Raw genomic sequence first — 22,022 nt, 5'->3', positions numbered from 1 at the left:
ATTTGGGATTCTTTTGCATAGATTTGTCTGTCCTCCTCATTTATTAATTAGGTCAAGTATTTATGTCAATATGGGGTCAAAAATATTTTATGCTTTGGGTTATATTCCACTACTACTATGTTTTTTGTTCAGATTGTTCCAGTTTGAACCACGGAGAGTTATTGTAGTTTATAAGATGCACCAAGCTTGTCTTGTATATTTCCTGTCCCAGAGCCAGCCCGTTTTTTAAAATAAAAACTTAGCTTTAATTTACTGTATAATAGCAGGACAGTATCGTGAAAAACCATTTGTTCTAAATTTAACCCCCGAATGATTTATAAATTTCAAGCTTTTGTTGAGCTTTTGTTGCTAATTTCTTTTGGATTAAACAGTTCATCAGTAGGACTAAGAATCTCAGTCAAATAGCCCTAGAATTTTCTGTTTGTTTAGTTTTTTTTTTGTCTTTTTCCTTTTTATCGGTACCGGGGATCAAACTCACAACTGCCTGCTTGCAAGGCAGGTGCTTATGCTGCTGAGCTAAATTCCCAGCCCCCAACCCTAGAATTTTCTTATAAGAAGTGACTAGTTACTGAAAACATTGTAATTGTACACACATTTATTTTCCCATTTCTTAAAGGAAACTTGCTTCCTTTTATTAGAGAATGGCGTTAGAAATGAAGATTTGGCACTAAGTGTTCTCATTGCTACTGAGCTGTCATTTCTTTTGGGTCCTTTCAGCTGGTAGAGCAAGAAAATTACTATATTTTAGATTTTATATGTTCCCCAAAGGTCTGTGTGTTAAAGGCACAGCCCCCAGCTTGTTGCTATTGAGAAGCAGTGGAAACATAGTGAGAGGTCTTTGAGGAATTGCCAGTGTCCCTTGAAGGAGCTGTTGGAACCAACTCCTTCTCTTTCTTTTTCTGGCTATAAAGTGAGCAGTTCTGCCCTCTAGCTGATTTCACCCTGGTGCACTGGGTTGCCACAGGTCTAAAACCAAAAACCAGCCAGGCATAGTGGTGCATTCCTGTAATCCCAGCACTCAGAAGGCTGAGGTAGGAGGATCATTGCAAATTCGAGACCAACCTGGGCTACAAAGTGAGCCCAAGTTCAGCCTGAACCACATAGCAAGACCCTGTCTCAAAAAGACCGAAAAAACAAAACAAAAAACCTGCAAAACAGTGAGCCAAAATTAACCTTTTTTCTTTATAAATTGATTTATCTCAGGTATTTGTTATAGTAATGGAAAACTGACTAATGACAGAAAAATGTGTGTGTTAACCCTAGGAATATAGATGTATCTAAATATTTCTGCATGTGGCCATGTGTATGCATATTAATTTAGACATAATTTTTTTACTGATAGCACTGTGATCCATTACCATGTGATCATTCTAACTTCTTCCTCTTGCTAATCTGGAAATTTCTACTCCAGTGATGAAAAGCATGACTTCTACTCTTTATGTATTTAATTATTTAGTTCTGGTATACCTGGATAGTTGAACTGGATATGGTAGCACATACTTGTAATCCCAGTACTTGGAAGACTGAGGCAGGAGGATGGAGGATCACTGCAAGTTCAAAGCCACCCTGGGCTACATAGTGAGTTCAAGACCAGTCTGAACTACATACAAAAAAACAAAAAACAAACAACACATAGATAATAGTGTCAGAGTTGTTAACTTGGTCTGCTGTGGAAAACAGCTTTACCAACTACAGTAAAATGCTTTTGCCTTTAGTCTTGCAGACTCTATTTATTTTGAAGTTGGGTCAGGCACCTTTTCCCCATCCCTTTTGTGAGGTTATTTCATACATTTGTAATATTGTTAGTCACTTGTCATAGTGTTCATTCTTTTCTGGGATCCTTCAGCCTTGAAGAAGGTTTTTTTTAAAGTTTGCATACATTAAAGTTCACTTTATTGCAAAGATGGGTAGATTTTAACAGATACATGGTGCATTTATCCACCATTGTAATGTCCTAAAGCTGCATGTTACAGTGCAGCTATGGCTAAGTCCAAGAACTCCATACAGCCAGTTCAGAAATGGTGTCCAGGGGCTGGGGATTTAGCTCAGCGGCATAAGTGCCTGCCTTGCAAGCAGGCAGTCGTGAGTTCGATCTCTGGTACTGATAAAAAGGAAAAAGACAAAAAAAAAAAAAAAAAATGGTGCCCAGATACCCTGGCCACAGAGAACAGTCTGATCACAAGGTGTGGCTTTTTTAGGGGATTAGGCCTAGAGTTTCTGAGGAATGTGTATTTGGTCAAGGAATATATCAAAGACTTGAGGGGAATGCAGACCAGCAATGCCAAGGCTGTGAGTGCACATGCTGAGGCTGTGAAGGCCCTCGTAAACCCGAAGGAGGGGAAGGCCAGGATCCTACTACATCAGCTACAAACTTAGTTGACTTGTCTACATTGCTTATCCCACATCTGGGAACCATGCTGTGCCTGCATACTAAGGATCTCAGGCTCTATTTGCTACAGGTCCACACTCAACCAAGGTTCAGACCCAGGCTGCAACTGTAGCCCTACCTTCCACTTCATTTCCAGGAAGCTCTCAGAGGTTCTCAGGTACCCAGGAAGGCTGCATATTAAAGATGTCTCTGTCAGTGTGATGATGCAGGACTGGTATGACCCCTAGGTTGCTGTCTGCATGAGGTTGATGTCTTTTTGTACTTGTTTTTGTTTTTTCCATTTTCTTTTTGAGACAGGGTCTTAATATGTAATGCAGGCTGGTGAACAGAATTGTGGCTGTGCACACCATGTCATGGTGACACAACACTTGCTGTGAAGATGGGCTCACTTTGTCATCCAGGCTAGTCTCAAACTTTTTTTTTTTTTTTTTTTTGGTCTTTTTCCTTTTTATCGGTACCGGGGATTGAACTCACGACTGCCTGCTTGCAAGGCAGGTGCCTATGCCGCTGAGCTAAATCCCCAGCCCCTGGTCTCAAACTTAATGGCTCAGGTGATCTTCCTGCCTCAGCTTCCTGAATAGCTGGACCTATAGGCAGCTGTGGACATTTTTTGAATACCTACCATGTGCCAAGCCCTAGACTCAAAGACAGATGAGACACAGTCCCCACATGTGTAGTCCCAGCGATGTGGGGGACTGAGGCAGGAAGATCTCAAGACTGACTTTAACACAGGCAATTTAGCAGCTTAGCCAGACCCTGACTCACATTGAGAAAGGGCTGGGGTTGCAGCTCACTGCACAGATCCTAGCTTCAGTTCCTAGTAGCAGAGGGGCAAAGAAACATGAACAGTTACACAAGGATGGTTTGCACCAGCAAAAGGGGCATGGAAAGGGGCCACACAGTCTGTGGGGGAGAAGGGCGGGATTCTGTCTGAGCAGAGTCCCCCGGGAGCCGCCGGAAGTGCCTTTGGGGAGAGCTCTGTGCCAGAGGTGTGGGGTTCGAGCCAGGCAGACAGGGCTGAGCCCTTGAGTCCCAGAGCTGTACAGGACATTCCCAGGCCGGGAACCTGTAGAGGGGACAGCAGAAAGGAGTCTCTCAGACATAGACTTGGGGCGGGTTGGGGAACAGAGCCTCTTTGTGACCCCAGGTGCCACCCGAGGAATTTGAGGAAGGGAGGAGGAGGGCAGGCTGCACTTTGGGCAGAGACAGGAGTTGTGGGGGCCTGGGTGCAGTCACAAAGGTCAGTGCTGCTGGCAGATCACGTGTGATTTTCTTGCTTTGTATGGCCCAATGGGATTGTATTCCAGGACTTCATCGTCTGCCACATGACTTACTTCAGACAGGCTTGAGGCCTGGAAAAGCAATGCTGTTGTCTGTACCCAGTGCCTCTCAAAGTGACTAATCCTTTCTTCGTTCCCTTTGCGTTTCCCTTTCCCTTCTCCTCTCCTCTTTTTATTTCATTCATTCATTCACTCATTCATTTATTTTGGTTCCAGGAATCAAACAGAGGACCTCATATTTACCAGGCAGGCACTCTGCCTTTAATTAATTAATTAATTTTTTACCAGTACCAGAGATCGAACTCACGACCACGCTCTTGCAAGCCAGGTGCTTATGTCGCTGAGCTAAATCCCTAGCTCCTATTTATTTATTTTTACTTTTTAGTTTTTTGGTACCAGGGATGATCGCACTCACGTTCTCGTGCTTGCCAGGCAGGCACTTATGCCACTGAGCTAAACCCCTGGCCCTGTCTTTTATTTTTTGAGACAAAGTCTTGCTAAGTAGTTCAGCCAAGCTTTGACCTTACTGTGTACTGCAGACTGGCCTCGAACCAGTGGCGATCCTCCTGCCTCAGTTTTCTGAGTGCTAGGAATAAAGGCATGTGTTATCTCCACTAGCTCATCTTAGCCATTTTAAAGTTCAGTAGTATTAAATGTACAGCAGTCCTCATCTGGATGATACATTCTAGAGCCCCAGTGGATGCCTGTAATTGGAGACACTGTTAGACCCTGTATATACTACGTTTTATAATATTCATGTGACATATAAATTAATCTTAGTAAGAGATTAATGGCAATAACAATAAAGCAAAGCAATTATAACAATATGCTACAATAAAACTGATTTAAAACTTATGAATTGTTTATCTCTGGAATTTTCTATTTAATATTGTCAGACTGTGGTAGGCTATGGGTAATTGACACTATAAAAAATGAAACTGTGCATAAAGGGGGACTAGTGCATTCACATTATTGTGAAATATCTCCAGAACTTTTTCATCTTGCAAATCTCAAACCTTGTGTCCATTAAACAATTACCTTTTACTCCATTCCACCAGTCTCTGGTTACACCCTTCTACTTTCTGTTTCTTTGAATTTGACCTACTTTTTATGTAAGTAGGATTGGGCTGGGAATTTAGCTCAGTTGCATAAGTGCCTGCCTTGCAAGTGTGCAGTCATGAGTTTGATCCCTAGTACCGATTTAAAAAAAAAAAAAAAAAAAAAAAATATATATATATATATATATATATATATATATATAGGATCATATAGTATTTTTCTTTTTGTGATTTGCTTATTTCACTTAGTATACATAAGTTTGATCCCTAGTACCGATTAAAATATATATATATGATCATATAGTATTTATCTTTTTGTGATTTGCTTATTTCACTTAGTATATAGTCCTAAAATTTCGACCTGTGTACTATGTGACAGGATTTGTCTTTTAATGGTGGACAGATATTCCATTGTGTGGGTAGACTACTTTTTGCTTAATCTTTTACCTGTTAATGTTTAGATTGCTTTAATCCCTTGACAATTATAAAATATTGCTGCTATGAATATAAGTATATAAATAACTCTCAGAATCTACATTTAATTCTTTTGGATACATACCTATAAGTAGAAGTTTGGATATATAGTGATCCTAGTTTTTTGATTTTTTTTTTCTTTTTTTTTTTTTAAAGACAGGGTAAGTAGTTCTGGGGTGGCCTTAAAATCACTATGTAGCCCAGGCTGGCCTTGAACTCAGCAATCTTCCTGTCTCAGGTTCCCAAGTGATGGGATTACAGACATGTCTCATCAGGCTTGACTCAATTTTTACTTTTTAAAGGAATCTCTACTCTTTACATGATAGTTACATTTTACAGTCTCATCAATGTCCTCATGGACATTTATTTTCTGTGGTGGTTGTGCAGATAAGTGTGTAGGTGAGGGTTGTGTAGATGAGTTCATGGCTGACCTTGAACTCATGGTGATCTCCTGCCTCAGCCTCCCAAGTACAGAGATTATATGCATGTACCACCTCACTCAGTTTCTCATCCACTTTTATTATTTATTTTGGTACGGGGAATGACACTCAGGACCTCATGCTTGCTAAGTAGGCACTTATGCTACTGAGCTGTATCTCCAACCCATCCACTTTTATTTTGAGACAGGGTTTTATTGAGTTCTCCCAGTTGGGCTCAACTTACAGTCCTCCTGCCTCAGCTTCCTGTGTGTCACCTGCCTAGCTAAGGTTACTATATTCTGATTTGCATTTCTTTAATGACTAATGATAGTGAATATCTTCAAATATTTGTTGACCATTTTTATGTCACCATTAGAGAAATGCTTAATTTTCTAATTTTTAATTTCTAATTTTATTGTTGAGTTTAAGGAGCTGTTCTGTTTGGTCATACTGGGGATTAAACCTACGGTCTCTTTGATCTACATGACCAGCCTTTTTTAAATTTTTTATTTTGAGACAGGGCTCAGAATTTTAATCCCTTTGCTTCAGCCTTCCAAACTTCTGGGATTACAGGTGTATACCACAGTACCCACTTTTAAGGAATTCTTTATATTGTCCTAAATATTAGCCCCTTACCAGATATGTGATTTGCAGATTCCTTCATTTTCTAGATTGCCTTTTCACTTTGTTGGTTGTGTCTTTTTTAAAAGTTTTTAATTTTTTATTATTACTGTGGCATAAAATTTTATTAGCAAAATACTGGAAACAAAAATACAAAGGAAAACTTTGACAACAAAAGCCACCGTGATAAGTAAAAGAAAACCAAAAGTAAAATAAAATCTGAAGAAAACAATTCTATGAGATTCATGAGGACAGTTCTCAGTTTAGAATATTTTTAATAAGATTTTACAGATCAATAGGAAGATTTAGGAGTGTTTTAGTTGTGTCATTTGATGCACAAAAGTTAAAGTTGATGTACTCTGTGCAGCAAAAAAAAGTCATTGCCAAGCTCATAAAACAAGGATGTAACTTTGTTTGTTTAAATGTGGATATCTGGTTTTCTCAGTACCATTTGAGGGGTGTTGGCACCATTGTCGATGATCATTTAACTATATACAGAAGAGTTTATTTTTGGGCTCTATTCTGTTGTTCTGCTTGTCTGTTTTCATGGTAGCACCATGCTTATCACCTCCACTCTCCAAACCACTGTCCAAGGCTGTCAGTCACTCTCAAGGTCTCATGCCTGGTAGGTGGGTGTTTTACAACTTAGCTACATCAAGTCTCCTGTACTGTTTTAATTACTGTAATATTTAAATATGTTTGGAAACCAAGAAGGATAAATTCTCTAGGTTTGTTCTTTTTCAAAATTATTTTGGCTGTTTAAGGGTCTCTTCAGAAGTCCATATTATTAGTTTTAGAATTTTCTATTAAAATTGTTTATTCTGTTTCATTTTGCTTGGTTTTATTCTCTAAAAAAACTACTTTTGAGATTTTAATATGGATTGCATTAATCTGTAGATTAGTTTGGGTAGTATGGATATCTTAACAGTATTAAGTCTTCCAAACTATGAACATAGAGTGTCTTTCCACTTATTTATACAGTATCTGGGGGCTGGAGATTTAGCTCAGCAGCATAAGTGCCTGCTTTGTAAGCAGGCAGTCGTGAGTTCGATCCCTGGTACCGATAAAAACAAAAAAGACAAAAAATTTATATAGTATCTTTGATTTTTTTCAGCATTGTTTTATGGTTTTCAGTGTGTATGTTTATTATACTGGTTTGGTTAGGTTTATGTCTTAAGTATTTTATTCTTCCTGGTGCTGTCATAAATGATATTTATTATGTTGAGGGAGTTTTCTTTTGTGCCTAAGCTTGTTGAGTGAAAGGGTATTAAATCTTGTTAAATGCTTTTTTCTGAATCAGTCGAGTTTCTCATATAGTTTTTGCTCTTCATTCAGTTAATGAGATATATTATTGTATATTGATTTTTTTCATATATTAAACCATCCTTGCAACCAGGATTAAAATTGACTTCATTCTGATGTATAATCGTTTTAATGTGCTGGTAGGTTAGTTTGCTAGTACATATTTAGAAATTTTATATCAATATTCATCAGGCATATTAGACTAGTTTTTTATAGTATCTTTGTCTGGCTTTAGTATCAGAATAATGTTGGACTTGCAGAATGGGTTTGGAAATGTTGCCTCTTTATATTTTTGGAAAACCTTTCATGTTCTTATTTGTTTCATAGAATTCTTCAGTGAAGTCGTGTGGTCCTGTTCTAGTATATCATGGATTTCCCAGTGATGACTGATGGAATATTCAGCTGGGTGTGGCACCCTGTGTACAAGCCATAGGAAAACCTGCTCTGAATCTGATACTGCTTAGAACCACAAATCGTGCTAGATGTAACCGGATGATCCAGAAACTCTCTTTCTCAGTACTTTGCATATGGAAAAGGAAATACAACTTAGATTTCTGATGTCTTGATTCAGATTTTTTAATGTGTATTTTTAACCTTTTACCACATTATTTTCTTTGCTAGGCGTAGAAGATTGGTAACTAAATTTTGCATTTTTAGTAGCCTATGTGAATTCCTGCTTTTTTGTTTTGAACCGGGATATAGTCTTCTAGTAATAGAAGAGTGCCTGAAAAAGGAAAATGATGATAGAACCTACATTTTTTTACAACTATTTGGATTGTCACAATATCTGTAATACTAGAATAAAGCAAACTACCATTCCTTTGTGGTGATTTAAGCATGGGCCAGAGAATCAGTCTACAGCATGCTATTTGTTATATATAGTTACTATATATAACATTGATAATATATAGTATACTATTTCATAACATTTTAGAGGCAGAAGAGTTGTCAGCACAAACTCATTGCTCCCATATGTGATTTCTCTGGAGTTTCATGGCTAGTTAATTGCAGAGCAGGGATTCTTGGATGGAATTATGTTATTTATTTATTTATTTGACTTTTCAGCCAGTGTGTCTCTCAAGTTTAAAAGAAAAAAAGCCAGGTGTGGTGGCACCTGCTTGTAATCCCAGCGCCCAGGATGCTGAGACAGGAGGATCATATCAAGTTCCAGACCTGCTTGGGCTACAAAGTGAGCTCAAGCCAGTTTGAACTGCATAGTGAAACCCTGTCTCAAAAAGACCAAAAAAAAAAAAAAAAATTGCCTTCTTACACTTGAGAATATTTACACTAAAAATACTTATATGGTAGAGTATTTTTAAATTACAATATTCTGTTAGCGAAAGACAGATCTTTTCATCCCCCTTTTTAAACTCATGTGATATTTAATGTTAAAAATAATAATTATGCCATAAATTTTAACAAACTGAACACCTATGTTTCTACCACCCAGCTGAAAAACTAGATCCTTACCAATTCTATGTGACTTTCCCTGTATCCTTTTTTTTTTTTTGGTACTGGTATCAAACTCATGACCTCCCTGGCCCCTTTCCCTGTATCCTTGATTATTCAGACTATCCTCCCATTGCTTTTATTTTTGATATAACTATATATATGTATATTTTAGTTCTCTGTTTGGGTTTATATAATCATATTGTATGTTTTTCAGCAGCAAGCTTTTTTCTTCCACTATGGTTTGTTAGAGTTTGGTGCTGGTAGCTATTTTCATGACTGTAAAACATCTTTTCTATGACTATACCACAGCTGTTTTTATTATCTCCTATCAATGTTTGTTTTATTAATATTGGGGAGTGAAGTCATGACCTCATGCTTGCCACTGAAATAAATCCCCAGCCCAAGATATATATATATATATATTTTGGTTCTATGCTTGTGCTTGCCAGGCAGGTACTTATGCCACTGAGCTATATTCCCTGCATTTTTAAATTTTTTGTGTCTTTTGGTACCAGGGATCATATTCATGCCACCAATGAGGTTTTTGTTTTTTAATTTTTATTTTTTTGTGGTACCAGGGATCAAACTTGCAATCTTGTGCTTGCCGGGCAGGTGCTTATGCCACTGAGCTAAGTCCCCAGCCCAATCAATGAGGTTTTAAAACATTGAGATGTAATTCATATACCATAAAATTATTTGTCTCTGGCTTTTAACATATACACAAAATATGCAATCACCACAAATCGAAACTTTCTATCTCCCCAAAACGATGTTCCAAACTCACCAGCAGTCATTCCTCATTTCCTTTTCTGTGCTTCTTTCCAGCTCCTAGCAACCTATAATCTACTTTCTGTCTCCCAGAACATACTTAAACTAGGCGTTTGATAATAAAGAAATGATACAACAGCCTTTTGCATTTGGCATCTTGCACTTAGCATGTTTTCTAGGTTAATCTATGTTGTAGTATATTACTACTCGATTCCTTTTTATGGCAGGATAATATTCCATTATATGGATATACCATGTTTTCTTTACCATTCATCAGTTGATGGATGTTTGGGTTGTTTCCACTTTGGAGCTATTATGAATAATACTTGTATGAATGAAGTTTTGATGTGGACCTATTTTCAGTTCTGTTAATAATGGGTTGTTAAGCTGGAAAGGGTGGTGCTTATCTGTAATCCCAGGGCTCAGGAAGCTGAGGCAGGAGGATCTCCATATGTTTGACACCTATCTGGAATAAATAATGACTTCTAAGCTAGCCTGAACTAGATAGATAAGACCCTGTCTCAGTGCCTGCCCCCTAAATAAAAGCCCAGAAGGGATTGATTATTAGCACGAAATGTTTTCCAAATGTATGTACCCATTTATATTTCCACTAACAATGTTCAAAAATTGATGCGTGTGTATGGGTGTATAATACGAGGCATAATAGCTATGTTTAAATTTTCTTGTAAGCTTTTTTTGCCTTCTAATCAAGAGCATTATACTTTTGAAAATAAAGATGGGAGCCACATGTGGTGGTATATTCCTATAATCCCAGCACTTGGGAGGCCGAGGCAGAAGGATTGCCCTGAGTTTGGGCCTCATAGAGAGACCCTGTCTCTAAATAAATAAATAAATAAATAAATAAAATAAATTAATGTGACTCGTATGTGAAGAGATTAGTATACAATTTTACTTAGGCTATGGCAAAACTCATCTGGGCTGGGGGTTTAGCCTAGCCACTAACGTGCCTGCCTGGCAAACATTAAAAAAAGAAAAGAAAAAAGAATTATACCTATCTGAATATTGAAAAACAAGACTGACTTTATATAGCATGCATGTTTTGGTTTATTCTATTTCCTAAAAATATGTTTTGTCAGTTCATATAGATTGTTGATCCAGAAAAAATGACCAGATTTGACTACTCATGGATGTTATTTGAAAGAGTACATTTTTATTGATACTTTACTTTGAAAGTATTGGATGAAAGATTAATACTAAGTGATAAATTACTGATTTGCAAATAGAAGACCACATTATAAATCACAAATGCTAAACTGCATAATGAACTGGCTTTCAATAATAAAACTATAAATCCATATTGGAAATTTTATGATCTGCTTATATTTGAACTCTCATAATTGCTGGGAAGAGTGAAGGCTGTAAAATAGTTTATAGTTACTTTGGAAACAGTTGAGTATTTACTTGTAAAATTAAATATACATTTACAATATTACTCAGCATTCACACTCCTGAATGTTTGTCCTGAATTTTACAGTGAGACCCTGTCTCAAAAAGACAAAGTAGCTAAATCTTTTGCCTGTAATCCCAACAATGGGAGGCTAAGGCAGGAGGCTAAGGCAGGGTAGCCTGAACTCATAGCAAAACCCTGTCTCAAAAAATAAAAACAAGGTAGATAAATGTCTTTGTTCTTGGTATGGCAGACAAAATGAAGAAACTTCTGTGAAAATCAAAACTCATTGATAAAACCTTGAAGATTTCAAAGACCAAGACAACTTTCTGAGAGATTAATGAAGTTTTGCGAACAGTTCTCTCTTTACATGAAGTCGGATGACTGCATCACAGTTGTATTTCCATGCTGCTTTTTTTGGTTTGTTTTGATGATGGTGATGATGGTAACTGGGGATTGAACCTACGCCTTTGCGCTGAGCTATATTCCCAGCCCTTTTTTTGTATCTTATTTTTCGACAGGATCTTGCTAAATCACTCAGTCACCAGGGCTGGGCTGTAATTTGCAGTAATCCTGCCTCAGCCTCCCAAAGTACTGGGATTACAAGCATGCGCAGTATTTCTTTACTCGTGTAGACTTGTAGTGAGTTTTTGGCCAGTTTCTCATTTTACTCACAAGAAGGGAAAGTTCTTTTTCTATTTTATCTCCTATTATCTTCGTAACTATCTTATATTGTCTAGGTTTCCTCCTGTTGCAAAGAAGAGAGTCAATGAGAGGTAACATGAATTCATTGCAGGCTACTGGAATTCTTTTTTGGGCCTTTGTGTTGCCACTGGAAGACATGCTAAAGGCGTTAATTGAAAATACAGGGGCTGGGGATTTAGCTCAGGGGCATAAATGCCTGCCTTACAAGCAGACAGTCTTGAGTTCGATCCCTGTTACCGATAAAAACGAAAGACAAAAGAAAGAAAGAAAAAAAAAAAGAAAGAAAATACAGCTTTAGGGGCTGGGGATTTAGCTCAACGGCCTAAGCACCTGCCTTGCAAGTGAGCGGTCACAAGTTCGATCCCCGGTACCGATATAAAAAAGAAAGAAAAAATACAGCTTTAATCGGCTCCATATATTTACCCTGATGGTTTGGCTGCTACCTGCAGTAATTTTTTATCATTGGAGTAGGGATTAGGATTGTGATATTGGGAGCTGGTCACATCTCCTTTGCCTCTGGCTACTGCTTGTGTTCCCACAGAAAAACAGGTCTAGTCGACCAAACGCAGTAGTCTTTCTAGTTGGGCCTTCATCTGTCTCTTGCTTTAAGCCTGCGGAAGCGTCCTAAGGCAGCGCCTTGAGGCCTACAAACCTTTGGTCAAAGACATGCGCGGCCCCTTTAAGTCTTCTGTGTGTACGGAGAGTTGTGAGGGTGGGGTGGGCACTCTGACAGTGGTGCTCTCGGCCCCGCCCCCGGGGGAGGCGTTTCCCTGCCGCCACCACCGCACTAATGCCTCCGCAGCCCTCCCGCTAGCCTACTGGGTATCCTGCAGACCCTGCTTCGACCTTAGGGCCCCGACCTCTCCCTGCCTGGGGAGCGTAAGTGTCCGCCTATGGGCCCGGGGCGAGCATACCACGCCCCTGGAGCCTGTGCCGGAAGTCCTAGCGGACAGTACGAGGACTTTCCTGGCCTATCAGAGGCTAAGGTGGCGAAAGAGCGTAAACAATGCCGGCTGTAGTGGGCTAAAGCCTGGGCATCTCTTCTGCTTCAGGGTGGTGACAGCGGCCTTAGGGTGCTTGTTGGGATATGCAGTGGGGGAATGGTGCCCACGACCTGGTTTTGCCTCAGCCTGGTTCTTATCTGGGATGAGAAGAGGATTGCTCTAGTCAGAGTCTAACCCAGTTGAACTGGATGGGTGGTGCTGAGACCAAGTGCTCTGGGCCTTGGATCCTTAGCCTAGGATTTAGAGAGGATAATTTCAGGATGAGTAAGCATTAAGTTTTCAGTCATCGTTGATGCAGTTGAGCAGTAACTCTCAAAGTTGACCTAATTCACAGCCAGGTTTAGTTTTCCATTTCCCCAGATGCCTTTGTTGGTATCCATCCTCCTTTGGAAACATTGACTGTGATCATCTATTAAGAGTTCAGTTAACCTTGTTTGCTGCTCACAATAGCACAGTGTGAAAGACACAGCTCTTTACCTGTCTGTCTTGGAGGGAATTTGTGGGAGGCCACTATTCCAGTATGAGAAAAGCAAAACACTGAACTTTGTTGAGATAACCTGCTATAGAAGGAGTTCAGATTTCTGACTCCCTGATAATGCAGAAACATCAGCAAGAGTGTAGCGCTTGTCCTTGATAATGGTAGATATCAGGAAGCAGTAAAATTTGTTAAAGAAAAAGTCTGGGCATTTTTGCTACTTGATATTTGGAGATTTTGTATGGCCTTGCCCCAAAAGTTAAAATGTTCAAATTTTTTTAATGATAGCTACATAATTGTTACTCTTTAGTCCAGTTGTCCTTCCTTGACATGGTTTGAGTGAAGTTTTCTGAGCATCTGCATACATTGTTTTGTTTTATAACTATCTTTTTTGAATGGGCCTATCTTCATTCCTTATTAATCATTCAAAGGGCTTTGTGTGTCTGTTTTTGTGATGGGTGTCTGTCTGTGTGTTGCTCAGGATGGCCCCAAACTCCCAGACTGAAGTTATCCTCTTGCCTTAGACTCTACATAGCTAGAACTATAGGTACACCATGATGGCTGGTTTAGGAATTTTGGGATTTTTGTTTTGTTTTTTAGATAGGGTCTTGATGTGTATTTCAGGCTAGTTTTATAAACTTTTTTTGTTTTGTTTTGTTTTGTTTTTGGGTACTGTGGATCAAACTTACAACCTTGCTCTGACCAGGCAGGCACTTATACCACTGAGCTAAATCCCCAGGCTTCTCAGGCTAGCTTTAAACTCCCTGTGTGACCCAAGCTGGCCTCAAACACATGGTGACACTCCTGCCCCACCCTCCAGTGCTGGGATCACAAGTGTGCCACACCATGCTTGGCAGGAATTGCTTTTGGGTGGGCAGAAATTTTCCTCAAAATTCTCTTAGACTCATTCCATGCTTGGCAGTGCATTTCCTATGCCAGAAATGAGAGTCCAGGAAAGGTAATCAAATCCAGATCTCTTGTATTGTGATAGCGAATAGCTTTTGTAGGTCAGGAGCTTGGGAATTTGCCATAAAGTAGTTGTGCTGCCAATGCCTCTTTCCAAGTAGAACGTGAAAACAGTCTGTTTAATAGCTCTATAATTATTCTTATAAATTTTCAAAACAAAAATTTAAAATAAAACACTGTCATACTTGAGCCCTTAGATTATCAGGCAAGAGGGAATGGACAGGGTTAGGGTAGTCGAAGTCAAGTTCTAGGTCCAACTCTTAACATTACTCATCATACAGTCTTTCAGTGCCTTACTCTCAGTTGGTTGAAGAATAAGAAAATACTAGATTGATGGGGGAGTCTATATTTTATGATAGGATACTATATATTTAATAGGAATTTTGTTACTTATATGAACAATAAACTGAAAAATTAGAAAATTAGAAATTTTAATTTCTGCCTATTTCTATAATCTTGGAGACATTTTAAAACCTCTGCTCTAAAAATAAACAATTACATATGAACCTTTTTCAGCAACAGTGGATTGTATGGTATTTGAGGTCTTTGAAGACATTAGGAACAACAGTGTGTATGGTAATGTTTCTGTAGAACAGACTTAACTGACCTCTTCTCCTAAGTACTCTGAACGATTTAGAATTCAGAATATTTACATTAGTGGGGACTGGATTGCATGAACCAAGGCAAGCATTAAATATAGTTTAATGTTACTGATGCTTCTCTTTGTTAACAATGTTATTTTTCTCAAGGCATTACACACTGCTATTTAATGAAAACTTTGGTTTCCTATGTTTAGCAAATACAGACGCCTCTTTATAACTCTGATGTTGTATTTTCAACTACTTGAGGTTCATATTTCTGGAGTATAAAACTAATCATATTCCTCTCAAAGACAAATAACTCAAAACTTCTTTCTGACCTGTTTTTTCCCATTGCCACCATTGTTCTGTCGTAACTCTTAGGCTACAGCCTCCAGCCCTCTGGCCCCATATTGGACTTTGCTTACTCTCACATTAGTTGCAAAAGCTTACTGCCTCTCATTTTTACAGTTTCTTCTTTTATAAGCACATCTTTATAATACATAATAATTGAAGAATATTAGGAAGGCATAGTACATACATCTTTTTTTTTTTTTTTTGTCTTTTTTCTTTTTATCGGTACCGGGGATCGAACTCACGACTGCCTGCTTGCAAGGTAGGCGCTTATGCCGCTGAGCTAAATCCCCAGCCCCAGTACATACATCTTGAAGAAATAGTACATACGTATCATACTTTAATCATTTTTACTCTTCCCCTCTTAACCCCTTCCCCAAAGACTCTACAAAGTCCATCTCCCTGTTTCTGCTTTTCTTTTCCTTTTTTTGAACTCATGGTATGATCTGCTTGCATTAGCCTTCTGAATGCTAGGATTGCAGGAGTGTACCACTGTACCTGGTTGTTTCTTTCTTTTCTTTTTTTCTGGTTATTTCTTATCACCTGTCTTTTATTTTGGTCATTGAATTATTTGTATTTGAGTTTCCCATGTAAGAGAAGCCATGTGATATTTAGCTTTGTGATTTCATTTACTGTTCTAATCTAAGTTGTATTCATTTTCCTACAAATGACTCAGGTTTATCTCTTACAGCAGATTAGTACTCCATTGTGTATATGTTGTTTCTGATATATAGCTATTATGAGTTATGTTAAACATGAGTATGTTTAGACCCAGGAGAGGTATAGCTGAATCAAATGGAATTTCTGTTTTTAGGGATTTTTTTGGGCAGGGGCAGTCTTGCTATGTAGTTCAAGCTGTCCTCAAACCCTGAGAAATTGTCTTCCTCAGCTTCCTGAATGGTGGGACTGTAGGCATGCACCATCATGTCTGGCTATATTTAAATTTTTATTTGTAATCTCCATAATGATTTCCCTGGTGGTCATAGTAGTTTATAGTCTCATCAGTAGTGTGGAAAGGTTCCTTTTTCCTCATAATGTCACCAGCACTGGTTTTTTTGTTGTTGTTGTTTGTTTTGTTTTGTTTTGTTTTAGTTCTTCATGATAGCTATTCTTGCTGGATTAAGATGGATCTGTGTTGTTTTGCTTTGCCCTTCTTTGGTGGCCAAAGATGCTGAAAATTTTTTCATGTGCTTATTAACTATTTGTACTTGTTCTTTTGAGATCTATTTCAATTGCCCATTTTTAATTTTTTTTGAGTGGTCTAATTTTTTTCATTCTTTATATTTCTAGATACTAGTCTTCTATGTGAGACGTAGCTGGCAAATGTTTTTTCCTATTTTATAGATTATTTCTTTACTTTGTAGGTGATTTTCCTTTGCTTTTAAATTTGATACACTCCTAGTCATTGAATCTTGGTGTTATTTCTAATACAATTGGGATTCTCCTCAGAAAGTCCTTGCAGTTGCCTCTGTCTTCAAGAGTTTTACCTATTTTATCTTTCAGCAGATTCATTGTTTCTGATGTAAAATCTAGATCTTTTATCCATTGTGATTTGATTTTAGTACAAGATGAGATACATGAATCTAAATTCATTTTATCCCAGCAGGCTTGTTGATTCTTCTGCATTAATATAATTCCTTTTAGCCTTGTGTGCTCACCCTTTCCATTTCTACTGTCCAGACCTCTTAGTTTTTGCTCCTTTTCATCTTAATTCTGAAGTTCTGTAGTCATTTTATACCAGGACTCACTACTGTCTATCCTTTACTACTATCCTTTACTCCATAGGTTATCTTCCTAAAGTACATAGAATCTTTCCATTGTCCTGCTTTGCTTCACTAGAATCTCTTGCTCTTTAGATTAATTGTAATACTTCTCAAACTGGACATCTATAATCCTAACACTCTTAAATGCTAAGGCAGGAAGGTTGCATGTTCAAAATAAGCCTGGGCAACTTTACAACTTAGTGAGATTCTCTCTCACATCTATGACCATTAGAGAAATGCAAAGTAAAATAACACTAAGATTCTGTCTTACTTCAGAAAGAATAGCAGTCATTAAGAAATTAAACAATAAGCTGGCGTGGCTCACGCCTGTAATCCCAGCACTCACCTGTAATCCCAGCACTTGGGAGGCTGAGGTGGGAGGATCATTATGAGTTTGAGACCAGCCTGGGCTACAAAGTGAGGCCAGCCTGAACTGCATAGCGAGACCCCGTCTCAAAAAAGACAAAAAAAGAAAGAAAGGAAGGAAGAAAGAAAGAAATTAAACAATAACAAATGCTGGAGAGGTTCTGATGAGAAAGATTCATACTTGATAGGAGTGTAAACTAGGAAATCGGTATGGAGATTTCTCAAGGAACTGAGATTAGAAATTCCATGTGATGCAGTGATATCCCTGTTAGGTATCTTCTCCAAAAAGTTTAAGACATCATACTGTATTGCTACATATGTACTAATGTTTATAGCAGCAAAACCTGTAATATCTAAATCCTAGAAACAGCCTGTATACCTATCAGCAGATTATTGTTTGAAAAAATTGCAGTGTCTATATAGAAAGGAATACTGTCCTGCTATAAAAAATGACAGACATTTGTAGGAAAATAGATGCACCGGGAAAATAGAATTTGGGGTGAAAAAAACCATGCACATAAGCTTAAATGCCATATGGTAGCTCTCATTTCAGTGAGGCAGAGTGTGAAAAGAACAAAAGAGGGATAGAAGAGGACAAGGAAATGGTACAAGGGAAAAGAGCAAGGGGTGAGGAGGAAGGGAAGAGAAAATAAGATATGCTATGTACAGCAACCTAATAATCTCAGTTTATGTAAACAGTATGTGCCATAACATGAGCTAAAATTAGTATCAATAAGAATGAAAAATGGAATAAGAGAATTGGAAGAGGAGGGTAGGGCCAGGAGATTAAAAAAAAAAAAAAAGCAAGCTGTGATATGTAGATGTAACCACTCTCCAAAATGATCATAAACTGTATGAACTGCAAACATGTATTGATAAAATTAAAACATAAAACAACAGAGAAAAGACTGGGATGATAGCTCTACATTAAGTCCCTAGGCTCAATCCTCAATACCTACAAACAATGCAACACAACACAACACAACACATCTCTCTGATTTGACCTTAGTCTTCCTTTCTGGTCTTGTACTTCTGTCACAAAGCCATTCATTCACATTCAATGTGCTAAAAACATAATCAGTACTTTCCTAGCTCCCTGACTTTGTCTTTCTTGGTTCCTCTGACTAAAATACTTCCACATGTGCTTTTTGAAAAATCCCACCTGTTATTCATTGCTGATTTCAAGTGCCTTTTTTTTTTTAAACTGGGAATCAAACTCAGGGTCTTGTGCTTGGCAGGCAAGTGCTATGCCACTGAGCTACATCTGTGGGCCCAAACCTTTTTTTCTATGAGGTTTTCACTAACCATCCCACACTGATAATCTCATCTCTAAACTCACATAACTCATATATATTCCCTGCTTTTAGCATTTTCCACTTACAGTTTGGTATTATTATTATTTGTTTTATTCTACTGTAAACTCCTTGAGGATATAATTGTTTACCCATACAGGGAGTGAATGAATGAATATTTTGCATAAAGTTGCTGGGAGTAACCCCTTATTAAATCCAATACAGCCAACCTATGCACATGGGCTCCTTATCTCTCAGGACTCTATTATTGTTGCAGTGCTGGGAACTGAACCCAGGACTCCTGCATGCTAAACAAGTATTCTACCACTGAGCTGTAACTCTAGGTCTTGGACCATACTTTGAAAACATTGATCTATAGTACTCTATATGGATGGATTTTACAAATAAAATAGTAAGCTAGTAAGCAAGTTATTGAAGCCTGCACAGTTAATTTTGTTACTTTAGGAGGTATGCAGTGTAATTAAGCCATGAAATTAAACATATCTTAGAAAAATACTTCTGTGGGAGGACAGGGTGGGAAAGAATCATACAGGTGCAGTACTAATATTGGTAGTGTTCCAGTTTTTAGATTGGGTAGTTAGGGTGATATGTCCATTTTGCTGTAGTGTTTTACAACTCACAGATATATTGCATATGCTTTTGTATCAGAAACACCAATTTTAAAATAATTCTGAAAAAAATAATTACAAGGGAAAAAATCTTGAAGTTCTTTTTTTCCCTTGGTATATCAGTTCTAAAAGAAAACAAACACAATGATCAAGAGTACTTAGTGTCACATGTATGTACAAACACTGCATCCATTATTTTGGTGGCCAGGGTAAGTTTTAGTGTGAAGCTGGTTTTTCCTTTGCATAAAAACAAGAAAATGATACCAATTTTTTTAAACCGAGACTATATAAAGTAGCTATCATACTTTTTCTCATTGCTGAGACAAAATACTCAACACTCAAAGTAAAAGGGGGAAAGATTTATTTTATTTGTAGAGGTTTCTGCTAAAAGTGTCTATCTTTAAAGCTGGGTGGATGGCAGGCCTGCATGGCAAACGAGAAAACAGTTCACAGCAGGTAGAAGACAGCAAAAGCAAACAAACAAGAAATGATCACAGCTCTTTATCCCTTGTATCTTCTTATTCAGGCTACTGAGGGCAGATAGCACTCACACCCTTAGTACTAGTGCCCTTGATCCTAGCATTGCACCATGAATCAATCCCAGTGTCATGAACATTAGGTCCACCCACCTCAGAAAAAGCCCCAGGTAGACACCCATGAGGCTTTGAGGCATACATCTAGACATAGCCATAGCAGTAGCATATGCCATTTTAGAGTACATATACAGTGGTATTTACATTTTATATGACGCAATTAGTTTGCAGAGCCATTTTCTTCATGTTCCTAAAGAAGAATAGGCAGTAGAAAAAAGAAAAATATTACACTGAACTCAAAAAATATGACAGTTGAATGTATTCATACTCTCTTGGTTAGAAAGCTTTTTTTTTGGTACGAGGATTCAACTCACGACCTCAAGCTTGCCAGGCAGGCACTTATGCTGGCGAGCTAAATCCCTAGCCCAAAGCTATTTTATTTTGAAGATCATTTGATAGGTAGAATTTACTTCTGTAGCTCAGGCTTTTGCCACTTTAGATGTTTTCAACTTGAGCTGCATGTTAAATCACCTAGGAGACCTTTTTTTTTTTTTTTTTGTCTTTTTTTGAGATAGGGTCTCACTATGCAGTTCAGGCTGGCCTTGAGCTCACTTTGTAACGTAGGCTGGTCTCAAGCTTGCAACGATTCTCCTGCTTCAGCCTCTGGAGTGCTGGGATTACAGGCATGAGCCACCACACCTGGTTATCTAGGGGACTTTTAAAAAGTGAATTTGAGGTGAAATTCACATGAGAAAGTTAATCTCTTTTGTACTGGAAATTGAACTCAGGGCTTTGTGCATGCTGAGTGGCCACCGTGCCACGAGCTACATCCCTGGCCCAACTATTTTTAAATGACTGATTTTAGTAGCATTTAGTACATTCACAACATTGTGCAACAACCGCATCTGTTAGCTCCAAAACATTTGCATAACTCCAAAGTACTCCCTTCCCATTAAGCATATTCTCTTCATTCTCCGCCCCCCCCCCCCCCCCCCGCGCTTTTTTTTTTTTGGTACCAGGGATTGAACTCACAACCTTGGACTTGCCAGGCAGGCAGTTACACCACTGGGTTAAATCCCCTCTTTTAACCCCTTGACAAGCACCAGTTTGTATCCTTTTTCTGTGGATTTCCCTATTCTGGATAGTACAAATAAATGGAGTCAAATAATATAAGACATTCTGTATTTGGCTTCCTTTCAATTTAGTTTTTGCAGTACTGAGAATTGTTCCCAGAGGCCTTCACACTAAGCTATACTCCCAGTCCTTTTTATTCATTTGGGACAGAATCTTGCTAAATTTCTAGGCTGACGTTGAGTTTTTGATCTTTCTTTCTCAGCCTCCTGAGTAACTGGTGTTAAAGGTGTGTGTCACCATGCCTACGTGGTTTCTTTCATTTAGTATATTTCTGAGGTTCACTCATGTTGTATCATGTTTCAGTATTTTATTCCCTTTTATGGAAGAGTAATAATTCTATGTGCGTATCACAGTTTACCCATTGGTAGACATTTGGGCTGGTTTTTTGGGTGTTGTGAGTGGTGCTGTTGTGAGCATGCATTGTAAGTACTTATTTGAATACCTATTTTCAGTTCTTCTGACTATATATACCTACCTTAGTTATAGCATTGTGTGATCAAACCATAATTCTATGTTTAAGCTTTTCAGGAGCCACTACACTGTTTTCCATAGTTGTGAATAGTACTGTTGTAAAAGTGCCTAAGTACTTATTTGAACACCTATTTTCAAGTTTTTTGATACCTATTCTATTTATAGCATTGTGCTATCAAATCAATTCTATATTTAAGTTTTTGAGGAGCTTCTAAATTGTTTTACATAGCAGCTAAACCATTTTATGTTACCTAAGTGTATGTGTATGTGTGGTTGAGTCTCATTATGCAGTTCAGGCTAGCATTGAAATCACAGTGTAACCTAGTTTGGTCTTGAATTTGTAGCAGTCCTGTCTCAGCCTCCCAGGTGTTGGGACTGCAGACTGTGCTACCATTTCCAACAGAGCTGGGGAACTTTACAAATATACAGATCTAATAATTTTGTATTTAATAAACATACCAATATACTTGATTAAAAGGGCAGGTGAGACTGATCCTTCATTGTAGAGTTTGAAAAGTATACTGCATACAGGCAGTCGTGAGTTCGATCCCCGGTGCCGATAAAAAGGAAAAAGACAAAAA

General features: G+C 38.1%; 1 protein-coding gene across 7 annotated transcripts in view; it reads left to right on the top strand.

Annotated features, from left to right (window-relative positions):
- Ckap5 (cytoskeleton associated protein 5) overlaps positions 1-22,022 on the top strand; it is a 100,060-nt gene that overhangs the window by 4,005 nt on the left and 74,033 nt on the right. Inside the window, exon 2 of one of the 7 annotated variants that reach the window (XM_063227862.1) lies at positions 7,871-8,177. The exons of 5 other annotated variants lie outside the window; for them this stretch is intronic. The gene's annotated coding sequence lies outside the window, so the exon portion shown is untranslated. Of the gene's footprint in view, positions 1-7,870; positions 8,178-12,610; positions 12,756-22,022 lie in introns of those variants that run through there. One more of the 7 variants, XM_063227861.1, reaches the window with a different exon arrangement.

The sequence above is a fragment of the Cavia porcellus genome, unplaced genomic scaffold, assembly GCF_034190915.1.
Source record: "Cavia porcellus strain 051 isolate PalLab524CR breed Dunkin Hartley unplaced genomic scaffold, mCavPor4.1 scaffold_17, whole genome shotgun sequence".
In the NCBI taxonomy this organism is placed as follows: domain Eukaryota; kingdom Metazoa; phylum Chordata; class Mammalia; order Rodentia; family Caviidae; genus Cavia; species Cavia porcellus.
The sequence above is the reverse complement of the archived record's forward strand: the minus strand, read 5'-3'. Positions and strand labels throughout refer to the sequence as shown.